The following is a 26426-nucleotide window of genomic DNA, read 5'->3' as shown; positions in this document are numbered from 1 at the left end:
ATTTGTGTCTGTCTCTCTCTCTCACTCACTCATCTATCTATGAAGATTGGTACTTCTTTCTACATCGTCCCATCCGGACGTTCCTGTTTCCCGTGCCATAGTTATCCCGAGATCTAAGTCTCATCGGTACTTATTCCTCGTTCATCTTATTGATAACCTTGTCACCTGAGCATTGGTCCTACAGTGGTAAAAATCTCACCTGCCACTCGGGAGGTTGTTGCTTGATTCGCGGCCAATGGTTTTCCCCGTTCTATATAGAAGAGGATGGCTATCATTGTAACAACCAGACATTTGTGTCTGTCTCTCTCTCTCACTCACTCACTATTCTATCTAAAATGATTGGTACTTCTTTCTACATCGTCCCATCCGGACGTTCCTGTTTGCCGCGCCTTAGTAATCCCAAGTTCTTGGTCTGATTGGTACTTATTCCTCGTTCATCCACTTGATACCCCTCTCTCCTGAGCATTGGTCCTACAGTGGAAGAGATCTCACCTTCCACTCTGGAATTCGTTGCTTAATTCGCGGCCAATGGTTTTCCCCATTCTATATAGAAGATGACGGCTATTATTGTAACAACCAGACATTTGTGACTGTCTCTCTCTCTCTCACTAACTCACTCATCTATCTATAATGATTGGTACTTCTTTCTACTTCGTCCCATCCGGACGTTCCTGTTTGCCGCGCCTTAGTAATCCCGAGTTCTTGGTCTGATTGGTACTTATTCCTCGTTCATCCACTTGATACCCCTCTCTCCTGAGCATTGGTCCTACAGTGGAAGAGATCTCACCTTCCACTCTGGAATTCGTTGCTTAATTCGCGGCCAATGGTTTTCCCCATTCTATATAGAAGATGACGGCTATTATTGTAACAACCAGACATTTGTGTCTGTCTCTCTCTCTCTCACTAACTCACTCATCTATCTATAATGATTGGTACTTCTTTCTACTTCGTCCCATCCGGACGTTCCTGATACCCGCGCCTTAGTAATCCTGAGGTCTGGGTCTGATTGGTATTTTTCCTCCTTCAGCCGGTTCAAACACTTGTCACCTGAGCATTGGTCCTACAGTGGTAGAGATCTCACCTGTCACTCGGTAGGAGTCTGCTTGATTCGCGGCCAATTTTTTTTTCCGTTCTATATAGAAGAGGATGGCTATTATTTTAAAAACCAGACATTTGTGTCTGTCTCTCTCTCTCACTCACTCATCTATCTATAAAGATTGGTACTTCTTTCTACATCGTCTCATCCGGACGTTCCTGTTTCCCGTGCCTTAGTTATCCCGAGATCTAAGTCTCATCGGTACTTATTCCTCATTCATCCATTTGATAACCTTGTCACCTGAGCATTGGTCCTACAGATGTAGAGACCTCACCTTCCACTGGGGAATTCGTTGCTTAATTCGCGGCCAATGGTTTTCCACATTCTATATAGAAGATGACGGCTATTATTATAACAACCAGACATTTGTGTCTGTCTCTCTCTCTCACTAACTCACTCATCTATCTATAATGATTGGTACTTCATCCCACATCGTCACATCCGGACGTTCCTGTTTCCCGTGCCTTAGTTATCCCGAGGTCTGGGTCTGATTGGTACTTATTCCACGTTCAACCATTTGAAACCCTTGTCACCTGAGCATTGGTCCTACAGTGGTAGAGATCTCACCTTCCACTCGGGGGGTTGTTGCTTGATTTGCGGCCAATGGTTTTCCCCGTTCTATATAGAAGAGGATGGCAAATAATTGCAACAACCAGACATTTGTGTCTGTCTCACTCACTCACTCATCTATCCAATTATCTTTAATGATTGGTACTTCTTTCCCATTCAACCACTTAAGTTTTTCATAACCTGAGCATTGGTTGTTCAGTGGTAGAATTCTCGCCTGCCACGCGGGAGGCCCGGTTTCGATTCCCGGCCAATGCATTTTCCTCGTTCTACAAAGAAGACAATGACTACATCGTCCCATCCGGACGTTACTGTAACCCGTGTCTTAGTAATCCCGAGATCTAAGTCTCATCGGTACTTATTCCTCGTTCATCTTATTGATACCCTTGTCACCTGAGAATTGGTCCTACAGTGGTCGAGATCTCACCTGCCACTCGGGAGGTTGTTGCTTGATTCGCGGCCAATGGTTTTCCCCGTTCTATATAGAAGAGGATGGCTATTATTTTAAAAACCAGACATTTGTGTCTGTCTCTCTCTCTCACTCACTCATCTATCTATGAAGATTGGTACTTCTTTCTACATCGTCCCATCCGGACGTTCCTGTTTCCCGTGCCATAGTTATCCCGAGATCTAAGTCTCATCGGTACTTATTCCTCGTTCATCTTATTGATAACCTTGTCACCTGAGCATTGGTCCTACAGTGGTAAAAATCTCACCTGCCACTCGGGAGGTTGTTGCTTGATTCGCGGCCAATGGTTTTCCCCGTTCTATATAGAAGAGGATGGCTATCATTGTAACAACCAGACATTTGTGTCTGTCTCTCTCTCTCTCACTAACTCACTCATCTATCTATAATGATTGGTACTTCTTTCTACTTCGTCCCATCCGGACGTTCCTGATACCCGCGCCTTAGTAATCCTGAGGTCTGGGTCTGATTGGTATTTTTCCTCCTTCAGCCGGTTCAAACACTTGTCACCTGAGCATTGGTCCTACAGTGGTAGAGATCTCACCTGTCACTCGGTAGGAGTCTGCTTGATTCGCGGCCAATTTTTTTTTCCGTTCTATATAGAAGAGGATGGCTATTATTTTAAAAACCAGACATTTGTGTCTGTCTCTCTCTCTCACTCACTCATCTATCTATAAAGATTGGTACTTCTTTCTACATCGTCTCATCCGGACGTTCCTGTTTCCCGTGCCTTAGTTATCCCGAGATCTAAGTCTCATCGGTACTTATTCCTCATTCATCCATTTGATAACCTTGTCACCTGAGCATTGGTCCTACAGATGTAGAGACCTCACCTGCCACTCGGGAGGCCTTTGCTTGATTCGCGCCCAATGGTTTTCCCCGTTCTATATAGAAGAGGATGGCAAATAATTGCAACAACCAGACATTTGTGTCTGTCTCACTCACTCATTCATCTATCCAATTATCTTTAATGATTGGTACTTCTTTCCCATTCAACCACTTAAGATTTTCATAACCTGAACATTGGTTGTTCAGTGGTAGAATTCTCGCCTGCCACGCGGGAGGCCTGGTTTCGATTCCCGGCCAATTCATTTTCCTCGTTCTACAAAGAAGACAATGACTACATCGTCCCATCCGGACGTTACTGTAACCCGTGTCTTAGTAATCCCGAGATCTAAGTCTCATCGGTACTTATTCCTCGTTCATCTTATTGATACCCTTGTCACCTGAGAATTGGTCCTACAGTGGTAGAGATCTCACCTGCCACTCGGGAGGTTGTTGCTTGATTCGCGGCCAATGGTTTTCCCCGTTCTATATAGAAGAGGATGGCTATTATTTTAAAACCAGACATTTGTGTCTGTCTCTCTCTCTCACTCACTCATCTATCTAAAAAGATTGGTACTTCTTTCTACATCGTCCCATCCGGACGTTCCTGTTTCCCGTGCCTTAGTTATCCCGAGATAAAAGTCTCATCGGTACTTATTCCTCATTCATCCACTTGATAACCTTGTCACCTGAGCATTGGTCCTACAGTGGTAAAAATCTCACCTGCCACTCGGAAGGTTGTTGCTTGATTCGCGGCCAATGGTTTTCCCCGTTCTATATAGAAGAGGATGGCTATCATTGTAACAACCAGACATTTGTGTCGGTCTCTCTCTCTCACTCACTCACTATTCTATCTAAAATGATTGGTACTTCTTTCTACATCGTACAATCCGGACGTTCCTGTTTGCCGCGCCTTAGTAATCCCGAGTTCTTGGTCTGATTGGTACTTATTCCTCGTTCATCCACTTGATACCCTTCTCACCTGAGCATTGGTCCTACAGTGGAAGAGATCTCACCTTCCACTCGGGAATTCGTTGTTTAATTCGCGGCCAATGGATTTCCCCATTCTATATAGAAGATGACGGCAATTATTGTAACAACCAGACATTTGTGTCTGTCTCACTCTCTCACTCACTCATCTATCTATAAAGATTGGTACTTCTTTCTACATCGTCCCATCCGGACGTTCCTGTTTCCCGTGCCTTAGTTATCCCGAGATCTAAGTCTCATCGATACTTATTCCTCATTCATCCACTTGATACCCTTGTCACCTGAGCATTGGTCCTACAGTGGTAGAGATCTCACCTGCCACTCGGGAGGTGTCTGCTTGATTCGCGGCCAATTTTTTTCTCCGTTCTATATAGAAGAGGTTGGCTATTAATTAAACAACCAGACATTTGTCTCTCTCTCTCTGTCACTCACTCACTTATCTATCTATAATGATTGTTACATATTCCTTGTTCAACCACTCGAAACCCTTGTCACCTGAGCATTGGTCCTACAGATGTAGAGACCTCACCTGCCACTCGGGAGGCCTTTGCTTGATTCACGCCCAATGGTTTTCCCCGTTCTATATAGAAGAGGATGGCAAATAATTGCAACAACCAGACATTTGTGTCTGTCTCACTCACTCACTCATCTATCCAATTATCTTTAATGATTGGTACTTCTTTCCCATTCAACCACTTAAGATTTTCATAACCTGAGCATTGGTTGTTCAGTGGTAGAATTCTCGCCTGCCACGCGGGAGGCCCGGTTTCGATTCCCGGCCAATGCATTTTCCTCGTTCTACAAAGAAGACAATGACTACATCGTCCCATCCGGACGTTACTGTAACCCGTGTTTTAGTAATCCCGAGATCTAAGTCTCATCGGTACTTATTCCTCGTTCATCCACTTGATACCTTTGTCACCTGAGAATTGGTCCTACAGTGGTAGAGATCTCACCTGCCACTCGGGAGGTTGTTGCTTGATTCGCGGCCAATGGTTCTCCCCGTTCTATATAGAAGAGGATGGCTATTATTGTAACTACCAGACATTTGTGTCTGTCTCTTTCTCTCACTCACTCACTATTCTATCTAAAATGATTGGTACTTCTTTCTACATCGTCCCATCCGGACATTCCTGTTTGCCGCTCCTTAGTAATCCCGAGTTCTTGGTCTGATTGGTACTTATTCTTCGTTCATACACTTGATACCCTTCTCACCTGAGCATTGGTCCTACAGTGGAAGAGATCTCACCTTCCACTCGGGAATTCGTTGCTTAATTCGCGGCCAATGGTTTTCCCCATTCTATATTGAAGATGACTGCTATTATTGTATCAACCAGACATTTGTGTCTGTCTCTCTCTCTCACTAACTCACTCATCTATCTATAATGATTGGTACTTCTTTCTACTTCGTCCCATCCGGACGTTCCTGATACCCGCGCCTTAGTAATCCTGAGGTCTGGGTCTGATTGGTATTTTTCCTCCTTCAGCCGGTTCAAACACTTGTCACCTGAGCATTGGTCCTACAGTGGTATAGATCTCTCCTTCCACTCGGGGGGTTGTTGCTTGATTTGCGGCCAATGGTTTTCCCCATTCTATATAGAAGAGGATGGCTATTATTGTAACTACCAGACATTTGTGTCTGTCTCTCTCTCTCACTCACTCACTCATCTATCAATAATGATTGGTACTTCTTTCTACATCGTCCCATCCGGACGTTCCTGTTTCCCATGCCTTAGTTATCCCGAGATCTAAGTCTCATCGGTACTTATTCCTCATTCATCCACTTGATACCCTTGTCACCTGAGCATTGGTCCTACAGTGGTAGAGATCTCACCTGCCACTCGGGAGGTGTCTGCTTGATTCGCGGCCAATTTTTTTCTCCGTTCTATATAGAAGAGGTTGGCTATTAATGTAACAACCAGACATTTGTCTCTCTCTCTCTGTCACTCACTCACTTATCTATATATAATGATTGTTACATATTCCTTGTTCAACCACTCGATACCCTTGTCACCTGAGCATTGGTCCTACAGATGTAGAGACCTCACCTGCCACTCGGGAGGCCTTTGCTTGATTCGCGCCCAGTGGTTTTCCCCGTTCTATATAGAAGAGGATGGCAAATAATTACAACAACCAGACATTTGTGTCTGTCTCACTCACTCATTCATCTATCCAATTATCTTTAAAGATTGGTACATCTATCCCATTCAACCACTTAAGATTTTCATAACCTGAGCATTGGTTGTTCAGTGGTAGAGTTCTCGCCTGCCACGCGGGAGGCTCGGGTTCGATTCCCGGCCAATGCATTTACCTCGTTCTACAAAGAAGACAATGACTACATCGTCCCATCCGGACGTTACTGTAACCCGTGTTTTAGTAATCCCGAGATCTAAGTCTCATCGGTACTTATTCCTCGTTCATCCACTTGATACCCTTGTCACCTGAGAATTGGTCCTACAGTGGTGGAGATCTCACCTGACACTCGGGAGGTTGTTGCTTGATTCGCGTCCAAAGGTTTTCCCCGTTCTATATAGAAGAGGATGGCTATTATTTTAAAAACCAGACATTTGTGTCTTTTTCTCTCTCTCACTCACTCATCTATCTATAATGATTGGTACTTCTTTCTACTTCGTCCCATCCGGACGTTCCTGATACCCGCGCCTTAGTAATCCTGAGGTCTGGGTCTGATTGGTATTTTTCCTCCTTCAGCCGGTTCAAACACTTGTCACCTGAGCATTGGTCCTACAGTGGTAGAGATCTCACCTGTCACTCGGTAGGTGTCTGCTTGATTCGCGGCCAATTTTTTTTTCCGTTCTATATAGAAGAGGATGGCTATTATTTTAAAAACCAGACATTTGTGTCTGTCTCTCTCTCTCACTCACTCATCTATCTATAAAGATTGGTACTTCTTTCTACATCGTCACATCCGGACGTTCCTGTTTCCCGTGCCTTAGTTATCCCGAGGTCTGGGTCTGATTGGTACTTATTCCTCGTTCAAACATTTGAAACCCTTGTCACCTGAGCATTGGTCCTACAGTGGTAGAGATCTCACCTTACACTTGGGAGGCCTTTGCTTGATTCGCGGCCAATGGTTCTCCCCGTTCTATATAGAAGAGGATGGCTATCATTGTAACAACCAGACATTTGTGTCGGTCTCTCTCTCTCACTCACTCACTATTCTATCTAAAATGATTGGTACTTCTTTCTACATCGTACAATCCGGACGTTCCTGTTTGCCGCGCCTTAGTAATCCCGAGTTCTTGGTCTGATTGGTACTTATTCCTCGTTCAACCACTTGATACCCTTCTCACCTGAGCATTGGTCCTACAGTGGAAGAGATCTCACCTTCCACTCGGGAATTCGTTGCTTAATTCGCGGCCAATGGTTTTCCCCTTCTATATAGAACATGACGGCTATTATTGTAACAACCAGACATTTTTGTCTGTCTCTCTCTCTCACTAACTCACTCATCTATCTATAATGATTGGTACTTCATCCCACATCGTCACATCCGGACGTTCCTGTTTCCCGTGCCTTAGTTATCCCGAGGTCTGGGTCTGATTGGTACTTATTCCACGTTCAACCATTTGAAACCCTTGTCACCTGAGCATTGGTCCTACAGTGGTAGAGATCTCACCTTCCACTCGGGGGGTTGTTGCTTGATTTGCGGCCAATGGTTTTCCCCGTTCTATATAGAAGAGGATGGCAAATAATTGCAACAACCAGACATTTGTGTCTGTCTCACTCACTCACTCATCTATCCAATTATCTTTAATGATTGGTACTTCTTTCCCATTCAACCACTTAAGATTTTCATAACCTGAGCATTGGTTGTTCAGTGGTAGAATTCTCGCCTGCCACGCGGGAGGCCCGGTTTCGATTCCCGGCCAATGCATTTTCCTCGTTCTACAAAGAAGACAATGACTACATCGTCCCATCCGGACGTTACTGTAACCCGTGTCTTAGTAATCCCGAGATCTAAGTCTCATCGGTACTTATTCCTCGTTCATCTTATTGATACCCTTGTCAACTGAGAATTGGTCCTACAGTGGTAGAGATCTCACCTGCCACTCGGGAGGTTGTTGCTTGATTCGCGGCCAATGGTTTTCCCCGTTCTATATAGAAGAGGATGGCTATTATTTTAAAACCAGACATTTGTGTCTGTCTCTCTCTCTCACTCACTCATCTATCTAAAAAGATTGGTACTTCTTTCTACATCGTCCCATCCGGACGTTCCTGTTTCCCGTGCCTTAGTTATCCCGAGATAAAAGTCTCATCGGTACTTATTCCTCATTCATCCACTTGATAACCTTGTCACCTGAGCATTGGTCCTACAGTGGTAAAAATCTCACCTGCCACTCGGAAGGTTGTTGCTTGATTCGCGGCCAATGGTTTTCCCCGTTCTATATAGAAGAGGATGGCTATCATTGTAACAACCAGACATTTGTGTCGGTCTCTCTCTCTCACTCACTCACTATTCTATCTAAAATGATTGGTACTTCTTTCTACATCGTACAATCCGGACGTTCCTGTTTGCCGCGCCTTAGTAATCCCGAGTTCTTGGTCTGATTGGTACTTATTCCTCGTTCATCCACTTGATACCCTTCTCACCTGAGCATTGGTCCTACAGTGGAAGAGATCTCACCTGTCACTCGGTAGGTGTCTGCTTGATTCGCGGCCAATTTTTTTTTCCGTTCTATATAGAAGAGGATGGCTATTATTTTAATAACCAGACATTTGTGTCTGTCTCTCTCTCTCACTCACTCATCTATCTATAAAGATTGGTACTTCTTTCTACATCGTCTCATCTGGACGTTCCTGTTTCCCGTGCCTTAGTTATCCCGAGATCTAAGTCTCATCGGTACTTATTCCTCATTCATCCATTTGATAACCTTGTCACCTGAGCATTGGTCCTACAGTGGAAGAGATCTCACCTTCCACTGGGGAATTCGTTGCTTAATTCGCGGCCAATGGTTTTCCACATTCTATATAGAAGATGACGGCTATTATTGTAACAACCAGACATTTGTGTCTGTCTCTCTCTCTCACTAACTCACTCATCTATCTATAATGATTGGTACTTCATCCCACATCGTCACATCCGGACGTTCCTGTTTCCCGTGCCTTAGTTATCCCGAGGTCTGGGTCTGATTGGTACTTATTCCACGTTCAACCATTTGAAACCCTTGTCACCTGAGCATTGGTCCTACAGTGGTAGAGATCTCACCTGCCACTCGGGAGGTGTCTGCTTGATTCGCGGCCAATTTTTTTCTCCGTTCTATATAGAAGAGGTTGGCTATTAATTAAACAACCAGACATTTGTCTCTCTCTCTCTGTCACTCACTCACTTATCTATCTATAATGATTGTTACATATTCCTTGTTCAACCACTCGAAACCCTTGTCACCTGAGCATTGGTCCTACAGATGTAGAGACCTCACCTGCCACTCGGGAGGCCTTTGCTTGATTCACGCCCAATGGTTTTCCCCGTTCTATATAGAAGAGGATGGCAAATAATTGCAACAACCAGACATTTGTGTCTGTCTCACTCACTCACTCATCTATCCAATTATCTTTAATGATTGGTACTTCTTTCCCATTCAACCACTTAAGATTTTCATAACCTGAGCATTGGTTGTTCAGTGGTAGAATTCTCGCCTGCCACGCGGGAGGCCCGGTTTCGATTCCCGGCCAATGCATTTTCCTCGTTCTACAAAGAAGACAATGACTACATCGTCCCATCCGGACGTTACTGTAACCCGTGTCTTAGTAATCCCGAGATCTAAGTCTCATCGGTACTTATTCCTCGTTCATCTTATTGATACCCTTGTCACCTGAGAATTGGTCCTACAGTGGTAGAGATCTCACCTGCCACTGGGGAGGTTTTTGCTTGATTCGCGGCCAATGGTTTTCCCCGTTCTATATAGAAGAGGATGGCTATTATTTTAAAACCAGACATTTGTGTCTGTCTCTCTCTCTCACTCACTCATCTATCTAAAAAGATTGGTACTTCTTTCTACATCGTCCCATCCGGACGTTCCTGTTTCCCGTGCCTTAGTTATCCCGAGATCAAAGTCTCATCGGTACTTATTCCTCATTCATCCACTTGATAACCTTGTCACCTGAGCATTGGTCCTACAGTGGTAAAAATCTCTCCTGACACTCGGGAGGTTGTTGCTTGATTCGCGGCCAATGGTTTTCCCCGTTCTATATAGAAGAGGATGGCTATCATTGTAACAACCAGACATTTGTGTCGGTCTCTCTCTCTCACTCACTCACTATTCTATCTAAAATGATTGGTACTTCTTTCTACATCGTACAATCCGGACGTTCCTGTTTGCCGCGCCTTAGTAATCCCGAGTTCTTGGTCTGATTGGTACTTATTCCTCGTTCATCCACTTGATACTCTTCTCACCTGAGCATTGGTCCTACAGTGGAAGAGATCTCACCTTCCACTCTGGAATTCGTTGCTTAATTCGCGGCCAATGGTTTTCCCCATTCTATATAGAAGATGACGGCTATTATTGTAACAACCAGACCTTTGTGTCTGTCTCACTCTCTCACTCACTCATCTATCTATAAAGATTGGTACTTCTTTCTACATCGTCCCATCCGGACGTTCCTGTTTCCCGTGCCTTAGTTATCCCGAGATCTAAGTCTCATCGGTACTTATTCCTCATTCATCCACTTGATACCCTTGTCACCTGAGCATTGGTCCTACAGTGGTAGAGATCTCACATGCCACTCGGGAGGTGTCTGCTTGATTCGCGGCCAATTTTTTTCTCTGTTCTATATAGAAGAGGTTGGCTATTAATGTAACAACCAGACATTTGTCTCTCTCTCTCTGTCACTCACTCACTTATCTATCTATAATGATTGTTACATATTCCTTGTTCAACCACTCGAAACCCTTGTCACCTGAGCATTGGTCCTACAGATGTAGAGACCTCACCTGCCACTCGGGAGGCCTTTGCTTGATTCGCGCCCAATGGTTTTCCCCGTTCTATATAGAAGAGGATGGCAAATTATTGCAACAACCAGACATTTGTGTCTGTCTCACTCACTCATTCATCTATCTAATTGTCTTTAATGATTGGTACTTCTTTCCCATTCAACCACTTAAGTTTTTCATAACCTGAGCATTGGTTGTTCAGTGGTAGAATTCTCGCCTGCCACGCGGGAGGCCCGGGTTCGATTCCTGGCCAATGCATTTTCCTCGTTCTACAAAGAAGACAATGACTACATCGTCCCATCCGGACGTTACTGTAACCCGTGTTTTAGTAATCCCGAGATCTAAGTCTCATCGGTACTTATTCCTCGTTCATCCACTTGATACCCTTGTCACCTGAGAATTGGTCCTACAGTGGTAGAGATCTCACCTGCCACTCGGGAGGTTGTTGCTTGATTCGCGGCCAATGGTTCTCCCCGTTCTATATAGAAGAGGATGGCTATCATTGTAACAACCAGACATTTGTGTCTGTCTCTTTCTCTCACTCACTCACTATTCTATCTAAAATGATTGGTACTTCTTTCTACATCGTCCCATCCGGACATTCCTGTTTGCCGCTCCTTAGTAATCCCGAGTTCTTGGTCTGATTGGTACTTATTCCTCGTTCATACACTTGATACCCTTCTCACCTGAGCATTGGTCCTACAGTGGAAGAGATCTCACCTTCCACTCGGGAATTTGTTGCTTAATTCGCGGCCAATGGTTTTCCCCATTCTATATAGAAGATGACGGCTATTATTGTAACAACCAGACATTTGTGTCTGTCTCTCTCTCTCACTAACTCACTCATCTATCTATAATGATTGGTACTTCTTTCAACTTCGTCCCATCCGGACGTTCCTGATACCCGCGCCTTAGTAATCCTGAGGTCTGGGTCTGATTGGTATTTTTCCTCCTTCAGCCGGTTCAAACACTTGTCACCTGAGCATTGGTCCTACAGTGGTAGAGATCTCACCTGCCACTCGGGAGGTTGTTGCTTGATTCGCGGCCAATGGTTTTCCCCGTTTTATATAGAAGAGGATGGCTATTATTTTAAAAACCAGACATTTGTGTCTGTCTCTCTCTCTCACTCACTCATCTATCTATAAAGATTGGTACTTCTTTCTACATCGTCACATCCGGACGTTCCTGTTTCCCGTGCCTTAGTTATCCCGAGGTCTGGGTCTGATTGGTACTTATTCCTCGTTCAACCATTTGAAACCCTTGTCACCTGAGCATTGGTCCTACAGTGGAAGAGATCTCTCCTTCCACTCGGGGGGTTGTTGGTTGATTTGCGGCCAATGGTTTTCCCCATTCTATATAGAAGAGGATGGCTATTATTGTAACTACCAGACATTTGTGTCTGTCTCTCTCTCTCACTCACTCACTTTAATCTTCAATAATGATTGGTACTTCTTTCTACATCGTCCCATCCGGACGTTCCTGTTTCCCGTGCCTTAGTTATCCCGAGATCTAAGTCTCATCGGTACTTATTCCTCATTCATCCACTTGATACCCTTGTCACCTGAGCATTGGTCCTACAGTGGTAGAGATCTCACCTGCCACTCGAGAGGTGTCTGCTTGATTCGCGGCCAATTTTTTTCTGCGTTCTATATAGAAGAGGTTGGCTATTAATGTAACAACCAGACATTTGTCTCTCTCTCTCTGTCACTCACTCACTTATCTATATATAATGATTGTTACATATTCCTTGTTCAACCACTCGAAACCCTTGTCACCTGAGCATTGGTCCTACAGTGGTAGAGATCTCACCTTACACTCGGGAGGCCTTTGCTTGATTCGCGGCCAATGGTTCTCCCCGTTCTATATAGAAGAGGATGGCTATCATTGTAACAACCAGACATTTGTGTCTGTCTCTCTCTCTCACTCACTCACTATTCTATCAAAAATGATTGGTACTTCTTTCTACATCGTACAATCCGGACGTTCCTGTTTGCCGCGCCTTAGTAATCCCGAGTTCTTGGTCTGATTGGTACTTATTCCTCGTTCATCCACTTGATACCCTTCTCACCTGAGCATTGGTCCTACAGTGGAAGAGATCTCACCTTCCACTCGGGAATTCGTTGCTTAATTCGCGGCCAATGGTTTTCCCCATTCTATATAGAAGATGACGGCAATTATTGTAACAACCAGACATTTGTGTCTGTCTCACTCTCTCACTCACTCATCTATCTATAAAGATTGGTACTTCTTTCTACATCGTCCCATCCGGACGTTCCTGTTTCCTGTGCCTTAGTTTTCCCGAGATCTAAGTCTCATCGGTACTTATTCCTCATTCAACCACTCGAAACCCTTGTCACCTGAGCATTGGTCCTACAGATGTAGAGACCTCACCTGCCACTCGGGAGGCCTTTGCTTGATTCGCGCCCAATGGTTTTCCCCGTTCTATATAGAAGAGGATGGCAAATAATTGCAACAACCAGACATTTGTGTCTGTCTCACTCACTCATTCATCTATCTAATTGTCTTTAATGATTGGTACTTCTTTCCCATTCAACCACTTAAGTTTTTCATAACCTGTGCATTGGTTGTTCAGTGGTAGAATTCTCGCCTGCCACGCGGGAGGCCCGGGTTCGATTCCTGGCCAATGCATTTTCCTCGTTCTACAAAGAAGACAATGACTACATCGTCCCATCCGGACGTTACTGTAACCCGTGTTTTAGTAATCCCGAGATCTAAGTCTCATCGGTACTTATTCCTCGTTCATCCACTTGATATCCTTGTCACCAGAGAATTGGTCCTACAGTGGTAGAGATCTCACCTGCCACTCGGGAGGTTGTTGCTTGATTCGCGGCCAATGGTTCTCCCCGTTCTATATAGAGGAGGATGGCTATCATTGTAACAACCAGACATTTGTGTCTGTCTCTTTCTCTCACTCACTCACTATTCTATCTAAAATGATTGGTACTTCTTTCTACATCGTCCCATCCGGACATTCCTGTTTGCCGCTCCTTAGTAATCCCGAGTTCTTGGTCTGATTGGTACTTATTCCACGTTCATACACTTGATACCCTTCTCACCTGAGCATTGGTCCTACAGTGGAAGAGATCTCACCTTCCACTCGGGAATTCGTTGCTTAATTCGCGGCCAATGGTTTTCCCCATTCTATATAGAAGATGACGGCTATTATTGTAACAACCAGACATTTGTGTCTGTCTCTCTCTCTCACTAACTCACTCATCTATCTATAATGATTGGTACTTCTTTCTACTTCGTCCCATCCGGACGTTCCTGATACCCGCGCCTTAGTAATCCTGAGGTCTGGGTCTGATTGGTATTTTTCCTCCTTCAGCCGGTTCAAACACTTGTCACCTGAGCATTGGTCCTACAGTGGTAGAGATCTCACCTGCCACTCGGGAGGTTGTTGCTTGATTCGCGGCCAATGGTTTTCCCCGTTCTATATAGAAGAGGATGGCTATTATTTTAAAAACCAGACATTTGTGTCTGTCTCTCTCTCTCACTCACTCATCTATCTATAAAGATTGGTACTTCTTTCTACATCGTCACATCCGGACGTTCCTGTTTCCCGTGCCTTAGTTATCCCGAGATCTAAGTCTCATTGGTACTTATTCCTCGTTCATCCACTTGATACCCTTCTCACCTGAGCATTGGTCCTACAGTGGAAGAGATCTCACCTTCCACTCGGGAATTCGTTGCTTAATTCGCGGCCAATGGTTTTCCCCATTCTATATAGAAGATGACGGCAATTATTGTAACAACCAGACATTTGTGTCTGTCTCACTCTCTCACTCACTCATCTATCTATAAAGATTGGTACTTCTTTCTACATCGTCCCAACCGGACATTCCTGTTTGCCGCTCCTTAGTAATCCCGAGTTCTTGGTCTGATTGGTACTTATTCCTCGTTCATACACTTGATACCCTTCTCACCTGAGCATTGGTCCTACAGTGGAAGAGATCTCACCTTCCACTCGGGAATTCGTTGCTTAATTCGCGGCCAATGGTTTTCCCCATTCTATATAGAAAATGACGGCTATTATTGTAACAACCAGACATTTGTGTCTGTCTCTCTCTCTCACTAACTCACTCATCTATCTATAATGATTGGTACTTCTTTCTACTTCGTCCCATCCGGACGTTCCTGATACCCGCGCCTTAGTAATCCTGAGGTCTGGGTCTGATTGGTATTTTTCCTCCTTCAGCCGGTTCAAACACTTGTCACCTGAGCATTGGTCCTACAGTGGTAGAGATCTCACCTGCCACTCGGGAGGTTGTTGCTTGATTCGCGGCCAATGGTTTTCCCCGTTCTATATAGAAGAGGATGGCTATTATTTTAAAAACCAGACATTTGTGTCTGTCTCTCTCTCTCACTCACTCATCTATCTATAAAGATTGGTACTTCTTTCTACATCGTCACATCCGGACGTTCCTGTTTCCCGTGCCTTAGTTACCCCGAGATCTAAGTCTCATTGGTACTTATTCCTCATTCATCCACTTGATACCCTTCTCACCTGAGCATTGGTCCTACAGTGGAAGAGATCTCACCTTCCACTCGGGAATTCGTTGCTTAATTCGCGGCCAATGGTTTTCCCCATTCTATATAGAAGATGACGGCAATTATTGTAACAACCAGACATTTGTGTCTGTCTCACTCTCTCACTCACTCATCTATCTATAAAGATTGGTACTTCTTTCTACATCGTCCCATCCGGACGTTCCTGTTTCCTGTGCCTTAGTTATCCCGAGATCTAAGTCTCATCGGTACTTATTCCTCATTCATCCACTTGATACCCTTGTCACCTGAGCATTGGTCCTACAGTGGTAGAGATCTCACCTGCCACTCGGGAGGTGTCTGCTTGATTCGCGGCCAATGGTTTTCCCCGTTCTATATAGAAGAGGATGGCTATTATATTAAAAACCAGACATTTGTGTCTGTCTCTCTCTCTCACTCACTCATTTATCTATAAAGATTGGTACTTCTTTCTATATCGTCCCATCCGGACGTTCCTGTTTCCCGTGCCTTAGTTATCCCGAGATCTAAGTCTCATCGGTACTTATTCCTCAATCATCCACTTGATAACCTTGTCACCTGAGCATTGGTCCTACAGTGGTAAAAATCTCACCTGCCACTCGGGGGGTTGTTGCTTGATTCGCGGCCAATGGTTTTCCCTGTTCTATATAGAAGAGGATGGCTATCATTGTAACAACCGGACATTTGTGTCTGTCTCTCTCTCTCACTCACTCACTATTCTATCTAAAATGATTGGTACTTCTTTCTACATCGTCCCATCCGGACTTTCCTGTTTGCCGCGCCTTAGTAATCCCGAGTTCTTGGTCTGATTGGTACTTATTCCTCGTTCATCCACTTGATACCCTTCTCACCTGAGCATTGGTCCTACAGTGGAAGATATCTCACCTTCCACTCTGGAATTCGTTGCTTAATTCGCGGCCAATGGTTTTCACCATTCTATATAGAAGATGACGGCTATTATTGTAACAACCAGACATTTGTGTCTGTCTCACTCTCTCACTCACTCATCTATCTATAAAGATTGGTACTTCTTTCTACATCGTCCCATCCGGACGTTCCTGTTTCCCATGCCTTAGTTATCCCGAGGTCTGGGTCTGATTGGTACTTATTCCTCGTTCAACCATTTGAAACCCTTGTCACTTGAGCATTGGTCCTACAGTGGTAGAGATCTCTCCTTCCACTCGGGGGGTTGTTGCTTGATTTGCGGCCAATGGTTTTCCCTATTCTATATAGAAGAGGATGGCTATTATTGTAACTACCAGACATTTGTGTCTGTCTCTCTCTCTCACTCACTCACTCATCTATCAATAATGATTGGTACTTCTTTCTACATAGTCCCATCCGGACGTTCCTGTTTCCCGTGCCTTAGTTATTCCGAGATTTAAGTCTCATCGGTACTTAATCCTCATTCATCCACTTGATACCCTTGTCACCTGAGCATTGGTCCTACAGTGGTAGAGATCTCACCTGCCAGTCGGGAGGTGTCTGCTTGATTCGCGGCCAATTTTTCTCTCCGTTCTATATAGAAGAGGTTGGCTATTAATGTAACAACCAGACATTTGTCTCTCTCTCTCTGTCACTCACTCACTTATCTAACTATAATGATTGTTACATATTCCTTGTTCAACCACTCGAAACCCTTGTCACCTGAGAATTGGTCCTACAGTGGAAGAGATCTCACCTTCCACTCGGGAATTCGTTGCTTAATTCGCGGCCAATGGTTTTCCCCATTCTATATAGAAGATGACGGCAATTATTGTAACAACCAGACATTTGTGTCTGTCTCACTCTCTCACTCACTCATCTATCTATAAAGATTGGTACTTCTTTCTACATCGTCCCATCCGGACGTTCCTGTTTCCTGTGCTTTAGTTATCCCGAGATCTAAGTCTCATCGGTACTTATTCCTCATTCATCCACTTGATACCCTTGTCACCTGAGCATTGGTCCTACAGTGGTAGAGATCTCACCTGCCACTCGGGAGGTGTCTGCTTGATTCGCGGCCAATTTTTTTCTCCGTTCTATATAGAAGAGGTTGGCTATTAATGTAACAACCAGACATTTGTCTCTCTCTCTCTGTCACTCACTCACTTATCTATCTATAATGATTGTTACATATTCCTTGTTCAACCACTCGAAACCCTTGTCACCTGAGCATTGGTCCTACAGATGTAGAGACCTCACCTGCCACTCGGGAGGCCTTTGCTTGATTCGCGCCCAATGGTTTTCCCCGTTCTATATAGAAGAGGATGGCAAATAATTGCAACAACCAGACATTTGTGTCTGTCTCACTCACTCATTCATCTATCTAATTGTCTTTAATGATTGGTACTTCTTTCCCATTCAACCACTTAAGTTTTTCCTAACCTGAGCATTGGTTGTTCAGTGGTAGAATTCTCACCTGCCACGCAGGAGGCCAGGGTTCGATTCCTGGCCAATGCATTTTCCTCGTTCTACAAAGAAGACAATGACTACATCGTCCCATCCGGACGTTACTGTAACCCGTGTTTTAGTAATCCCGAGATCTAAGTCTCATCGGTACTTATTCCTCGTTCATCCACTTGATACCCTTGTCACCTGAGAATTGGTCCTACAGTGGTAGAGATCTCAGCTTACACTCGGGAGGCCTTTACTTGATTCGCGGCCAATGGTTCTCCCCGTTCTACATTGAAGAGGATGGCTATCATTGTAACAACCAGACATTTGTGTCTGTCTCTCTCTCTCACTCACTCACTATTCTATCTAAAATGATTGGTACTTCTTTCTACATCGTACAATCCGGACGTTCCTGTTTGCCGCGCCTTAGTAATCCCGAGTTCTTGGTCTGATTGGTACTTATTCCTCGTTCATCCACTTGATACCCTTCTCACCTGAGCATTGGTCCTACAGTGGAAGAGATCTCACCTTCCACTCGGGAATTCGTTGCTTAATTCGCGGCCAATGGTTTTCCCCATTCTATATAGAAGATGACGGCTATTATTGTAACAACCAGACATTTGTGTCTGTCTCTCTCTCTCACTAACTCACTCATCTATCTATAATGATTGGTACTTCTTTCTACTTTGTCCCATCCGGACGTTCCTGATACCCGCGCCTTAGTAATCCTGAGGTCTGGGTCTGATTGGTATTTCTCCTCCTTCAGCCGGTTCAAACACTTGTCACCTGAGCATTGGTCCTACAGTGGTAGAGATCTCACCTGCCACTCGGGAGGTTGTTGCTTGATTCGCGGCCAATGGTTTTCCCCGTTCTATATAGAAGAGGATGGCTATTATTTTAAAAACCAGACATTTGTGTCTGTCTCTCTCTCTCACTCACTCATCTATCTATAAAGATTGGTACTTCTTTCTACATCGTCACATCCGGACGTTCCTGTTTCCCGTGCCTTAGTTATCCCGAGGTCTGGGTCTGATTGGTACTTATTCCTCGTTCAACCATTTGAAACCCTTGTCACCTGAGCATTGGTCCTACAGTGGTAGAGATCTCACCTTACACTCGGGAGGCCTTTGCTTGATTCGCGGCCAATGGTTCTCCCCGTTCTATATAGAAGAGGATGGCTATCATTGTAACAACCAGACATTTGTGTCTGTCTCTCTCTCTCACTCACTCACTATTCTATCTAAAATGATTGGTACTTCTTTCTACATCGTACAATCCGGACGTTCCTGTTTGCCGCGCCTTAGTAATCCCGAGTTCTTGGTCTGATTGGTACTTATTCCTCGTTCATCCACTTGATACCCTTCTCACCTGAGCATTGGTCCTACAGTGGAAGAGATCTCACCTTCCACTCGGGAATTCGTTGCTTAATTCGCGGCCAATGGTTTTCCCCATTCTATATAGAAGATGACGGCAATTATTGTAACAACCAGACATTTGTGTCTGTCTCACTCTCTCACTCACTCATCTATCTATAAAGATTGGTACTTCTTTCTACATCGTCCCATCCGGACGTTCCTGTTTCCTGTGCTTTAGTTATCCCGAGATCTAAGTCTCATCGGTACTTATTCCTCATTCATCCACTTGATACCCTTGTCACCTGAGCATTGGTCCTACAGTGGTAGAGATCTCACCTGCCACTCGGGAGGTGTCTGCTTGATTCGCGGCCAATTTTTTTCTCCGTTCTATATAGAAGAGGTTGGCTATTAATGTAACAACCAGACATTTGTCTCTCTCTCTCTGTCACTCACTCACTTATCTATCTATAATGATTGTTACATATTCCTTGTTCAACCACTCGAAACCCTTGTCACCTGAGCATTGGTCCTACAGATGTAGAGACCTCACCTGCCACTCGGGAGGCCTTTGCTTGATTCGCGCCCAATGGTTTTCCCCGTTCTATATAGAAGAGGATGGCAAATAATTGCAACAACCAGACATTTGTGTCTGTCTCACTCACTCATTCATCTATCTAATTGTCTTTAATGATTGGTACTTCTTTCCCATTCAACCACTTAAGTTTTTCCTAACCTGAGCATTGGTTGTTCAGTGGTAGAATTCTCGCCTGCCACGCAGGAGGCCAGGGTTCGATTCCTGGCCAATGCATTTTCCTCGTTCTACAAAGAAGACAATGACTACATCGTCCCATCCGGACGTTACTGTAACCCGTGTTTTAGTAATCCCGAGATCTAAGTCTCATCGGTACTTATTCCTCGTTCATCCACTTGATACCCTTGTCACCTGAGAATTGGTCCTACAGTGGTAGAGATCTCAGCTTACACTCGGGAGGCCTTTACTTGATTCGCGGCCAATGGTTCTCCCCGTTCTACATTGAAGAGGATGGCTATCATTGTAACAACCAGACATTTGTGTCTGTCTCTCTCTCTCACTCACTCACTATTCTATCTAAAATGATTGGTACTTCTTTCTACATCGTACAATCCGGAAGTTCCTGTTTGCCGCGCCTTAGTAATCCCGAGTTCTTGGTCTGATTGGTACTTATTCCTCGTTCATCCACTTGATACCCTTCTCACCTGAGCATTGGTCCTACAGTGGAAGAGATCTCACCTTCCACTCGGGAATTCATTGCTTAATTCGCGGCCAATGGTTTTCCCCATTCTATATAGAAGATGACGGCAATTATTGTAACAACCAGACATTTGTGTCTGTCTCACTCTCTCACTCACTCATCTATCTATAAAGATTGGTACTTCTTTCTACATCGTCCCATCCGGACATTCCTGTTTGCCGCTCCTTAGTAATCCCGAGTTCTTGGTCTAATTGGTACTTATTCCTCGTTCATACACTTGATACCCTTCTCACCTGAGCATTGGTCCTACAGTGGAAGAGATCTCACCTTCCACTCGGGAATTCGTTGCTTAATTCGCGGCCAATGGTTTTCCCCATTCTATATAGAAGATGACGGCTATTATTGTAACAACCAGACATTTGTGTCTGTCTCTCTCTCTCACTAACTCACTCATCTATCTATAATGATTGGTACTTCTTTCTACTTCGTCCCATCCAGACGTTCCTGATACCCGCGCCTTAGTAATCCTGAGGTCTGGGTCTGATTGGTATTTCTCCTCCTTCAGCCGGTTCAAACACTTGTCACCTGAGCATTGGTCCTACAGTGGTAGAGATCTCACCTGCCACTCGGGAGGTTGTTGCTTGATTCGCGGCCAATGGTTTTCCCCGTTCTATATAGAAGAGGATGGCTATTATTTTAAAAACCAGACATTTGTGTCTGTCTCTCTCTCTCACTCACTCATCTATCTATAAAGATTGGTACTTCTTTCTACATCGTCACATCCGGACGTTCCTGTTTCCCGTGCCTTAGTTATCCCGAGGTCTGGGTCTGATTGGTACTTATTCCTCGTTCAACCATTTGAAACCCTTGTCACCTGAGCATTGGTCCTACAGTGGTAGAGATCTCACCTTACACTCGGGAGGCCTTTGCTTGATTCGCGGCCAATGGTTCTCCCCGTTCTATATAGAAGAGGATGGCTATCATTGTAACAACCAGACATTTGTGTCTGTCTCTCTCTCTCACTCACTCACTATTCTATCAAAAATGATTGGTACTTCTTTCTACATCGTACAATCCGGACGTTCCTGTTTGCCGCGCCTTAGTAATCCCGAGTTCTTGGTCTGATTGGTACTTATTCCTCGTTCATCCACTTGATACCCTTCTCACCTGAGCATTGGTCCTACAGTGGAAGAGATCTCACCTTCCACTCGGGAATTCGTTGCTTAATTCGCGGCCAATGGTTTTCCCCATTCTATATAGAAGATGACGGCAATTATTGTAACAACCAGACATTTGTGTCTGTCTCACTCTCTCACTCACTCATCTATCTATAAAGATTGGTACTTCTTTCTACATCGTCCCATCCGGACGTTCCTGTTTCCTGTGCTTTAGTTATCCCGAGATCTAAGTCTCATCGGTACTTATTCCTCATTCATCCACTTGATACCCTTGTCACCTGAGCATTGGTCCTACAGTGGTAGAGATCTCACCTGCCACTCGGGAGGTGTCTGCTTGATTCGCGGCCAATTTTTTTCTCCGTTCTATATAGAAGAGGTTGGCTATTAATGTAACAACCAGACATTTGTCTCTCTCTCTCTGTCACTCACTCACTTATCTATCTATAATGATTGTTACATATTCCTTGTTCAACCACTCGAAACCCTTGTCACCTGAGCATTGGTCCTACAGATGTAGAGACCTCACCTGCCACTCGGGAGGCCTTTGCTTGATTCGCGCCCAATGGTTTTCCCCGTTCTATATAGAAGAGGATGGCAAATAATTGCAACAACCAGACATTTGTGTCTGTCTCACTCACTCATTCATCTATCTAATTGTCTTTAATGATTGGTACTTCTTTCCCATTCAACCACTTAAGTTTTTCATAACCTGAGCATTGGTTGTTCAGTGGTAGAATTCTCACCTGCCACGCGGGAGGCCCGGGTTCGATTCCTGTCCAATGCATTTTCCTCGTTCTACAAAGAAGACAATGACTACATCGTCCCATCCGGACGTTACTGTAACCCGTGTTTTAGTAATCCCGAGATCTAAGTCTCATCGGTACTTATTCCTCGTTCATCCACTTGATACCCTTGTCACCTGAGAATTGGTCCTACAGTGGTAGAGATCTCACCTGCCACTCGGGAGGTTGTTGCTTGATTCGCGGCCAATGGTTCTCCCCGTTCTATATAGAAGAGGATGGCTATCATTGTAACAACCAGACATTTGTGTCTGTCTCTTTCTCTCACTCACTCACTATTCTATCTAAAAAGATTGGTACTTCTTTCTACATCGTCCCATCCGGACATTCCTGTTTGCCGCTCCTTAGTAATCCCGAGTTCTTGGTCTGATTGGTACTTATTCCTCGTTCATACACTTGATACCCTTCTCACCTGAGCATTGGTCCTACAGTGGAAGAGATCTCACCTTCCACTCGGAAATTCGTTGCTTAATTCGCGGCCAATGGTTTTCCCCATTCTATATAGAAGATGACGGCAATTATTGTAACAACCAGACATTTGTGTCTGTCTCACTCTCTCACTCACTCATCTATCTATAAAGATTGGTACTTCTTTCTACATCGTCCCATCCGGACGTTCCTGTTTCCCTTGTCTTAGTTATCCCGAGATCTAAGTCTCATCGGTACTTATTCCTCATTCATCCACTTGATACCCTTGTCACCTGAGCATTGGTCCTACAGTGGTAGAGATCTCACCTGCCACTCGGGAGGTGTCTGCTTGATTCGCGGCCAATTTTTTCTCTGTTCTATATAGAAGAGGTTGCCTATTATTGTAACTACCAGACATTTGTGTCTGTCTCTCTCTCTCACTCACTCACTTTAATCTTCAATAATGATTGGTACTTCTTTCTACATCGTCCCATCCGGACGTTCCTGTTTCCCGTGCCTTAGTTATCCCGAGATCTAAGTCTCATCGGTACTTATTCCTCATTCATCCACTTGATACCCTTGTCACCTGAGCATTGGTCCTACAGTGGTAGAGATCTCACCTGCCACTCGGGAGGTGTCTGCTTGATTCGCGGCCAATTTTTTTCTGCGTTCCATATAGAAGAGGTTGGCTATCAATGTAACAACCAGACATTTGTCTCTCTCTCTGTCACTCACTCACTTATCTATATATAATGATTGTTACAAATTCCTTGTTCAACCATTCGAAACCCTTGTCACCTGAGCATTGGTCCTACAGATGTAGAGACCTCACTTGCCACTCGGGAGGCCTTTGCTTGATTCGCGCCCAGTGGATTTCCCCGTTCTATATAGAAGAGGATGGCAAATAATTGCAACAACCAGACATTTGTGTCTGTCTCACTCACTCATTCATCTATCCAATTATCTTTAATGATTGGTACTTCTTTCCCATTCAACCACTTAAGATTTTCATAACCTGAGCATTGGTTGTTCAGTGGTAGAATTCTCGCCTGCCACGCGGGAGGCCCGGTTTCGATTCCTGGCCAATGCATTTTCCTCGTTCTACAAAGAAGACAATGACTACATCGTCCCATCCGGACGTTACTGTAACCCGTGTTTTAGTAATCCCGAGATCTAAGTCTCATCAGTACTTATTCCTCGTTCATCCACTTGATACCCTTGTCACCTGAGAATTGGTCCTACAGTGGTGGAGATCTCACCTGCCACTCGGGAGGTTGTTGCTTGATTCGCGGCCAATGGTTTTCCCCGTTCTATATAGAAGAGGATGGCTATTATTTTAAAAACCAGACATTTGTGTCTGTCTCTCTCTCTCACTCACTCATCTATCTATAAAGATTGGTACTTCTTTCTATATCGTCCCATCCAGACGTTCCTGTTTCCCGTGCCTTAGTTATCCCGAGATCTAAGTCTCATCGGTACTTATTCCTCAATCATCCACTTGATAACCTTGTCACCTGAGCATTGGTCCTACAGTGGTAAAAATCTCACCTGCCACTCGGGAGGTTGTTGCTTGATTCGCGGCCAATGGTTTTCCCCGTTCTATATAGAAGAGGATGGCTATCATTGTAACAACCGGACATTTGTGTCTGTCTCTCTCTCTCACTCACTCACTTTTCTATCTAAAATGATTGGTACTTCTTTCTACATCGTCCCATCCGGACGTTCCTGTTTGCCGCGCCTTAGTAATCCCGAGTTCTTGGTCTGATTGGTACTTATTCCTCGTTCATCCACTTGATACCCTTCTCACCTGAGCATTGGTCCTACAGTGGAAGAGATCTCACCTTCCACTCTGGAATTCGTTGCTTAATTCGCGGCCAATGGTTTTCCCCATTCTATATAGAAGATGACGGCTATTATTGTAACAACCAGACAATTGTGTCTGTCTCACTCTCTCACTCACTCATCTATCTATAAACATGGGAACTTCTTTCTACATCGTCCCATCCGGACGTTCCTGTTTCCCATGCCTTAGTTATCCCGAGGTCTGGGTCTGATTGGTACTTATTCCTCGTTCAACCATTTGAAACCCTTGTCACTTGAGCATTGGTCCTACAGTGGTAGAGATCTCTCCTTCCACTCGGGGGGTTGTTGCTTGATTTGCGGCCAATGGTTTTCCCTATTCTATATAGAAGAGGATGGCTATTATTGTAACTACCAGACATTTGTGTCTGTCTCTCTCTCTCACTCACTCACTCTTCTATCAATAATGATTGGTACTTCTTTCTACATAGTCCCATCCGGACGTTCCTGTTTCCCGTGCCTTAGTTATCCCGAGATCTAAGTCTCATCGGTACTTAATCCTCATTCATCCACTTGATACCCTTGTCACCTGAGCATTGGTCCTACAGTGGTAGAGATCTCACCTGCCACTCGGGAGGTGTCTGCTTGATTCGCGGCCAATTCTTCTCTCCGTTCTATATAGAAGAGGTTGGCTATTAATGTAACAACCAGACATTTGTCTCTCTCTCTCTGTCACTCACTCACTTATCTATCTATAATGATTGTTACATATTCCTTGTTCAACCACTCGAAACCCTTGTCACCTGAGAATTGGTCCTACAGTGGAAGAGATCTCACCTTCCACTCGGGAATTCGTTGCTTAATTCGCGGCCAATGGTTTTCCCCGATCTATATAGAAGATGACGGCTATTATTGTAACAACCAGACATCTGTGTCTGTCTCTCTCTCTCACTCACTCATCTATCTATAACGATTGGTACTTCTTTCTACATCGTCCCATCCGGACGTTCCTGTTTCCCGTGCCTTAGTTATCCCGAGATCTAAGTCTCATCGGTACTTATTCCTCATTCATCCACTTGATACCCTTGTCACCTGAGCATTGGTCCTACAGTGGTAGAGATCTCACCTGCCACTCGGGAGGTGTCTGCTTGTTTCGCGGCCAATTTTTTTCTCTGTTCTATATAGAAGAGGTTGGCTATTAATGTAACAACCAGACATTTGTCTCTCTCTCTCTGTCACTCACTCACTTATCTATCTATAATGATTGTTACATATTCCTTGTTCAACCACTCGAAACCCTTGTCACCTGAGCATTGGTCCTACAGATGTAGAGACCTCACCTGCCACTCGGGAGGCCTTTGCTTGATTCGCGCCCAATGGTTTTCCCCGTTCTATATAGAAGAGGATGGCAAATAATTGCAACAACCAGACATTTGTGTCTGTCTCACTCACTCATTCATCTATCTAATTGTCTTTAATGATTGGTACTTCTTTCCCATTCAACCACTTAAGTTTTTCATAACCTGAGCATTGGTTGTTCAGTGGTAGAATTCTTGCCTGCCACGCGGGAGGTCCGGGTTCGATTCCTGGCCAATGCATTTTCCTCGTTCTACAAAGAAGACAATGACTACATCGTCCCATCCGGACGTTAATGTAACCCGTGTTTTAGTAATCCCGAGATCTAAGTCTCATCGGTACTTATTCCTCGTTCATCCACTTGATACCCTTGTCACCTGAGAATTGGTCCTACAGTGGTAGAGATCTCACCTGCCACTCGGAAGGTTGTTGCTTGATTCGCGGCCAATGGTTCTCCCCGTTCTATATAGAAGAGGA

The 26426-nt window shown here is 44.5% G+C and overlaps 9 non-coding genes across 9 annotated transcripts; all 9 read left to right on the top strand.

Annotated features, from left to right (window-relative positions):
- Positions 1 to 1850: 1850 nt before the first annotated feature.
- trnag-gcc (transfer RNA glycine (anticodon GCC)) lies at positions 1851 to 1921 on the top strand. The gene has a single exon. It is a non-coding gene; the product is annotated as a tRNA-Gly (tRNA).
- A 2739-nt stretch (positions 1922 to 4660) lies between these two features.
- trnag-gcc (transfer RNA glycine (anticodon GCC)) lies at positions 4661 to 4731 on the top strand. The gene has a single exon. It is a non-coding gene; the product is annotated as a tRNA-Gly (tRNA).
- A 1448-nt stretch (positions 4732 to 6179) lies between these two features.
- Positions 6180 to 6250, top strand: trnag-gcc (transfer RNA glycine (anticodon GCC)). Its single transcript has one exon. It is a non-coding gene; the product is annotated as a tRNA-Gly (tRNA).
- A 1518-nt stretch (positions 6251 to 7768) lies between these two features.
- On the top strand, positions 7769 to 7839 carry trnag-gcc (transfer RNA glycine (anticodon GCC)). Its single transcript has one exon. It is a non-coding gene; the product is annotated as a tRNA-Gly (tRNA).
- Positions 7840 to 9572: 1733 nt separating this feature from the next.
- trnag-gcc (transfer RNA glycine (anticodon GCC)) lies at positions 9573 to 9643 on the top strand. The gene has a single exon. It is a non-coding gene; the product is annotated as a tRNA-Gly (tRNA).
- A 1440-nt stretch (positions 9644 to 11083) lies between these two features.
- trnag-gcc (transfer RNA glycine (anticodon GCC)) lies at positions 11084 to 11154 on the top strand. Its single transcript has one exon. It is a non-coding gene; the product is annotated as a tRNA-Gly (tRNA).
- A 2320-nt stretch (positions 11155 to 13474) lies between these two features.
- On the top strand, positions 13475 to 13545 carry trnag-gcc (transfer RNA glycine (anticodon GCC)). The gene has a single exon. It is a non-coding gene; the product is annotated as a tRNA-Gly (tRNA).
- A 10267-nt stretch (positions 13546 to 23812) lies between these two features.
- trnag-gcc (transfer RNA glycine (anticodon GCC)) lies at positions 23813 to 23883 on the top strand. Its single transcript has one exon. It is a non-coding gene; the product is annotated as a tRNA-Gly (tRNA).
- A 2237-nt stretch (positions 23884 to 26120) lies between these two features.
- On the top strand, positions 26121 to 26191 carry trnag-gcc (transfer RNA glycine (anticodon GCC)). The gene has a single exon. It is a non-coding gene; the product is annotated as a tRNA-Gly (tRNA).
- The last annotated feature ends 235 nt before the right edge of the window (positions 26192 to 26426 follow it).

Source organism: Amia ocellicauda, chromosome 23 (genome assembly GCF_036373705.1).
Source record: "Amia ocellicauda isolate fAmiCal2 chromosome 23, fAmiCal2.hap1, whole genome shotgun sequence".
Taxonomy (NCBI): Eukaryota; Metazoa; Chordata; class Actinopteri; order Amiiformes; family Amiidae; genus Amia; species Amia ocellicauda.
The sequence above is the reverse complement of the archived record's forward strand: the minus strand, read 5'-3'. Positions and strand labels throughout refer to the sequence as shown.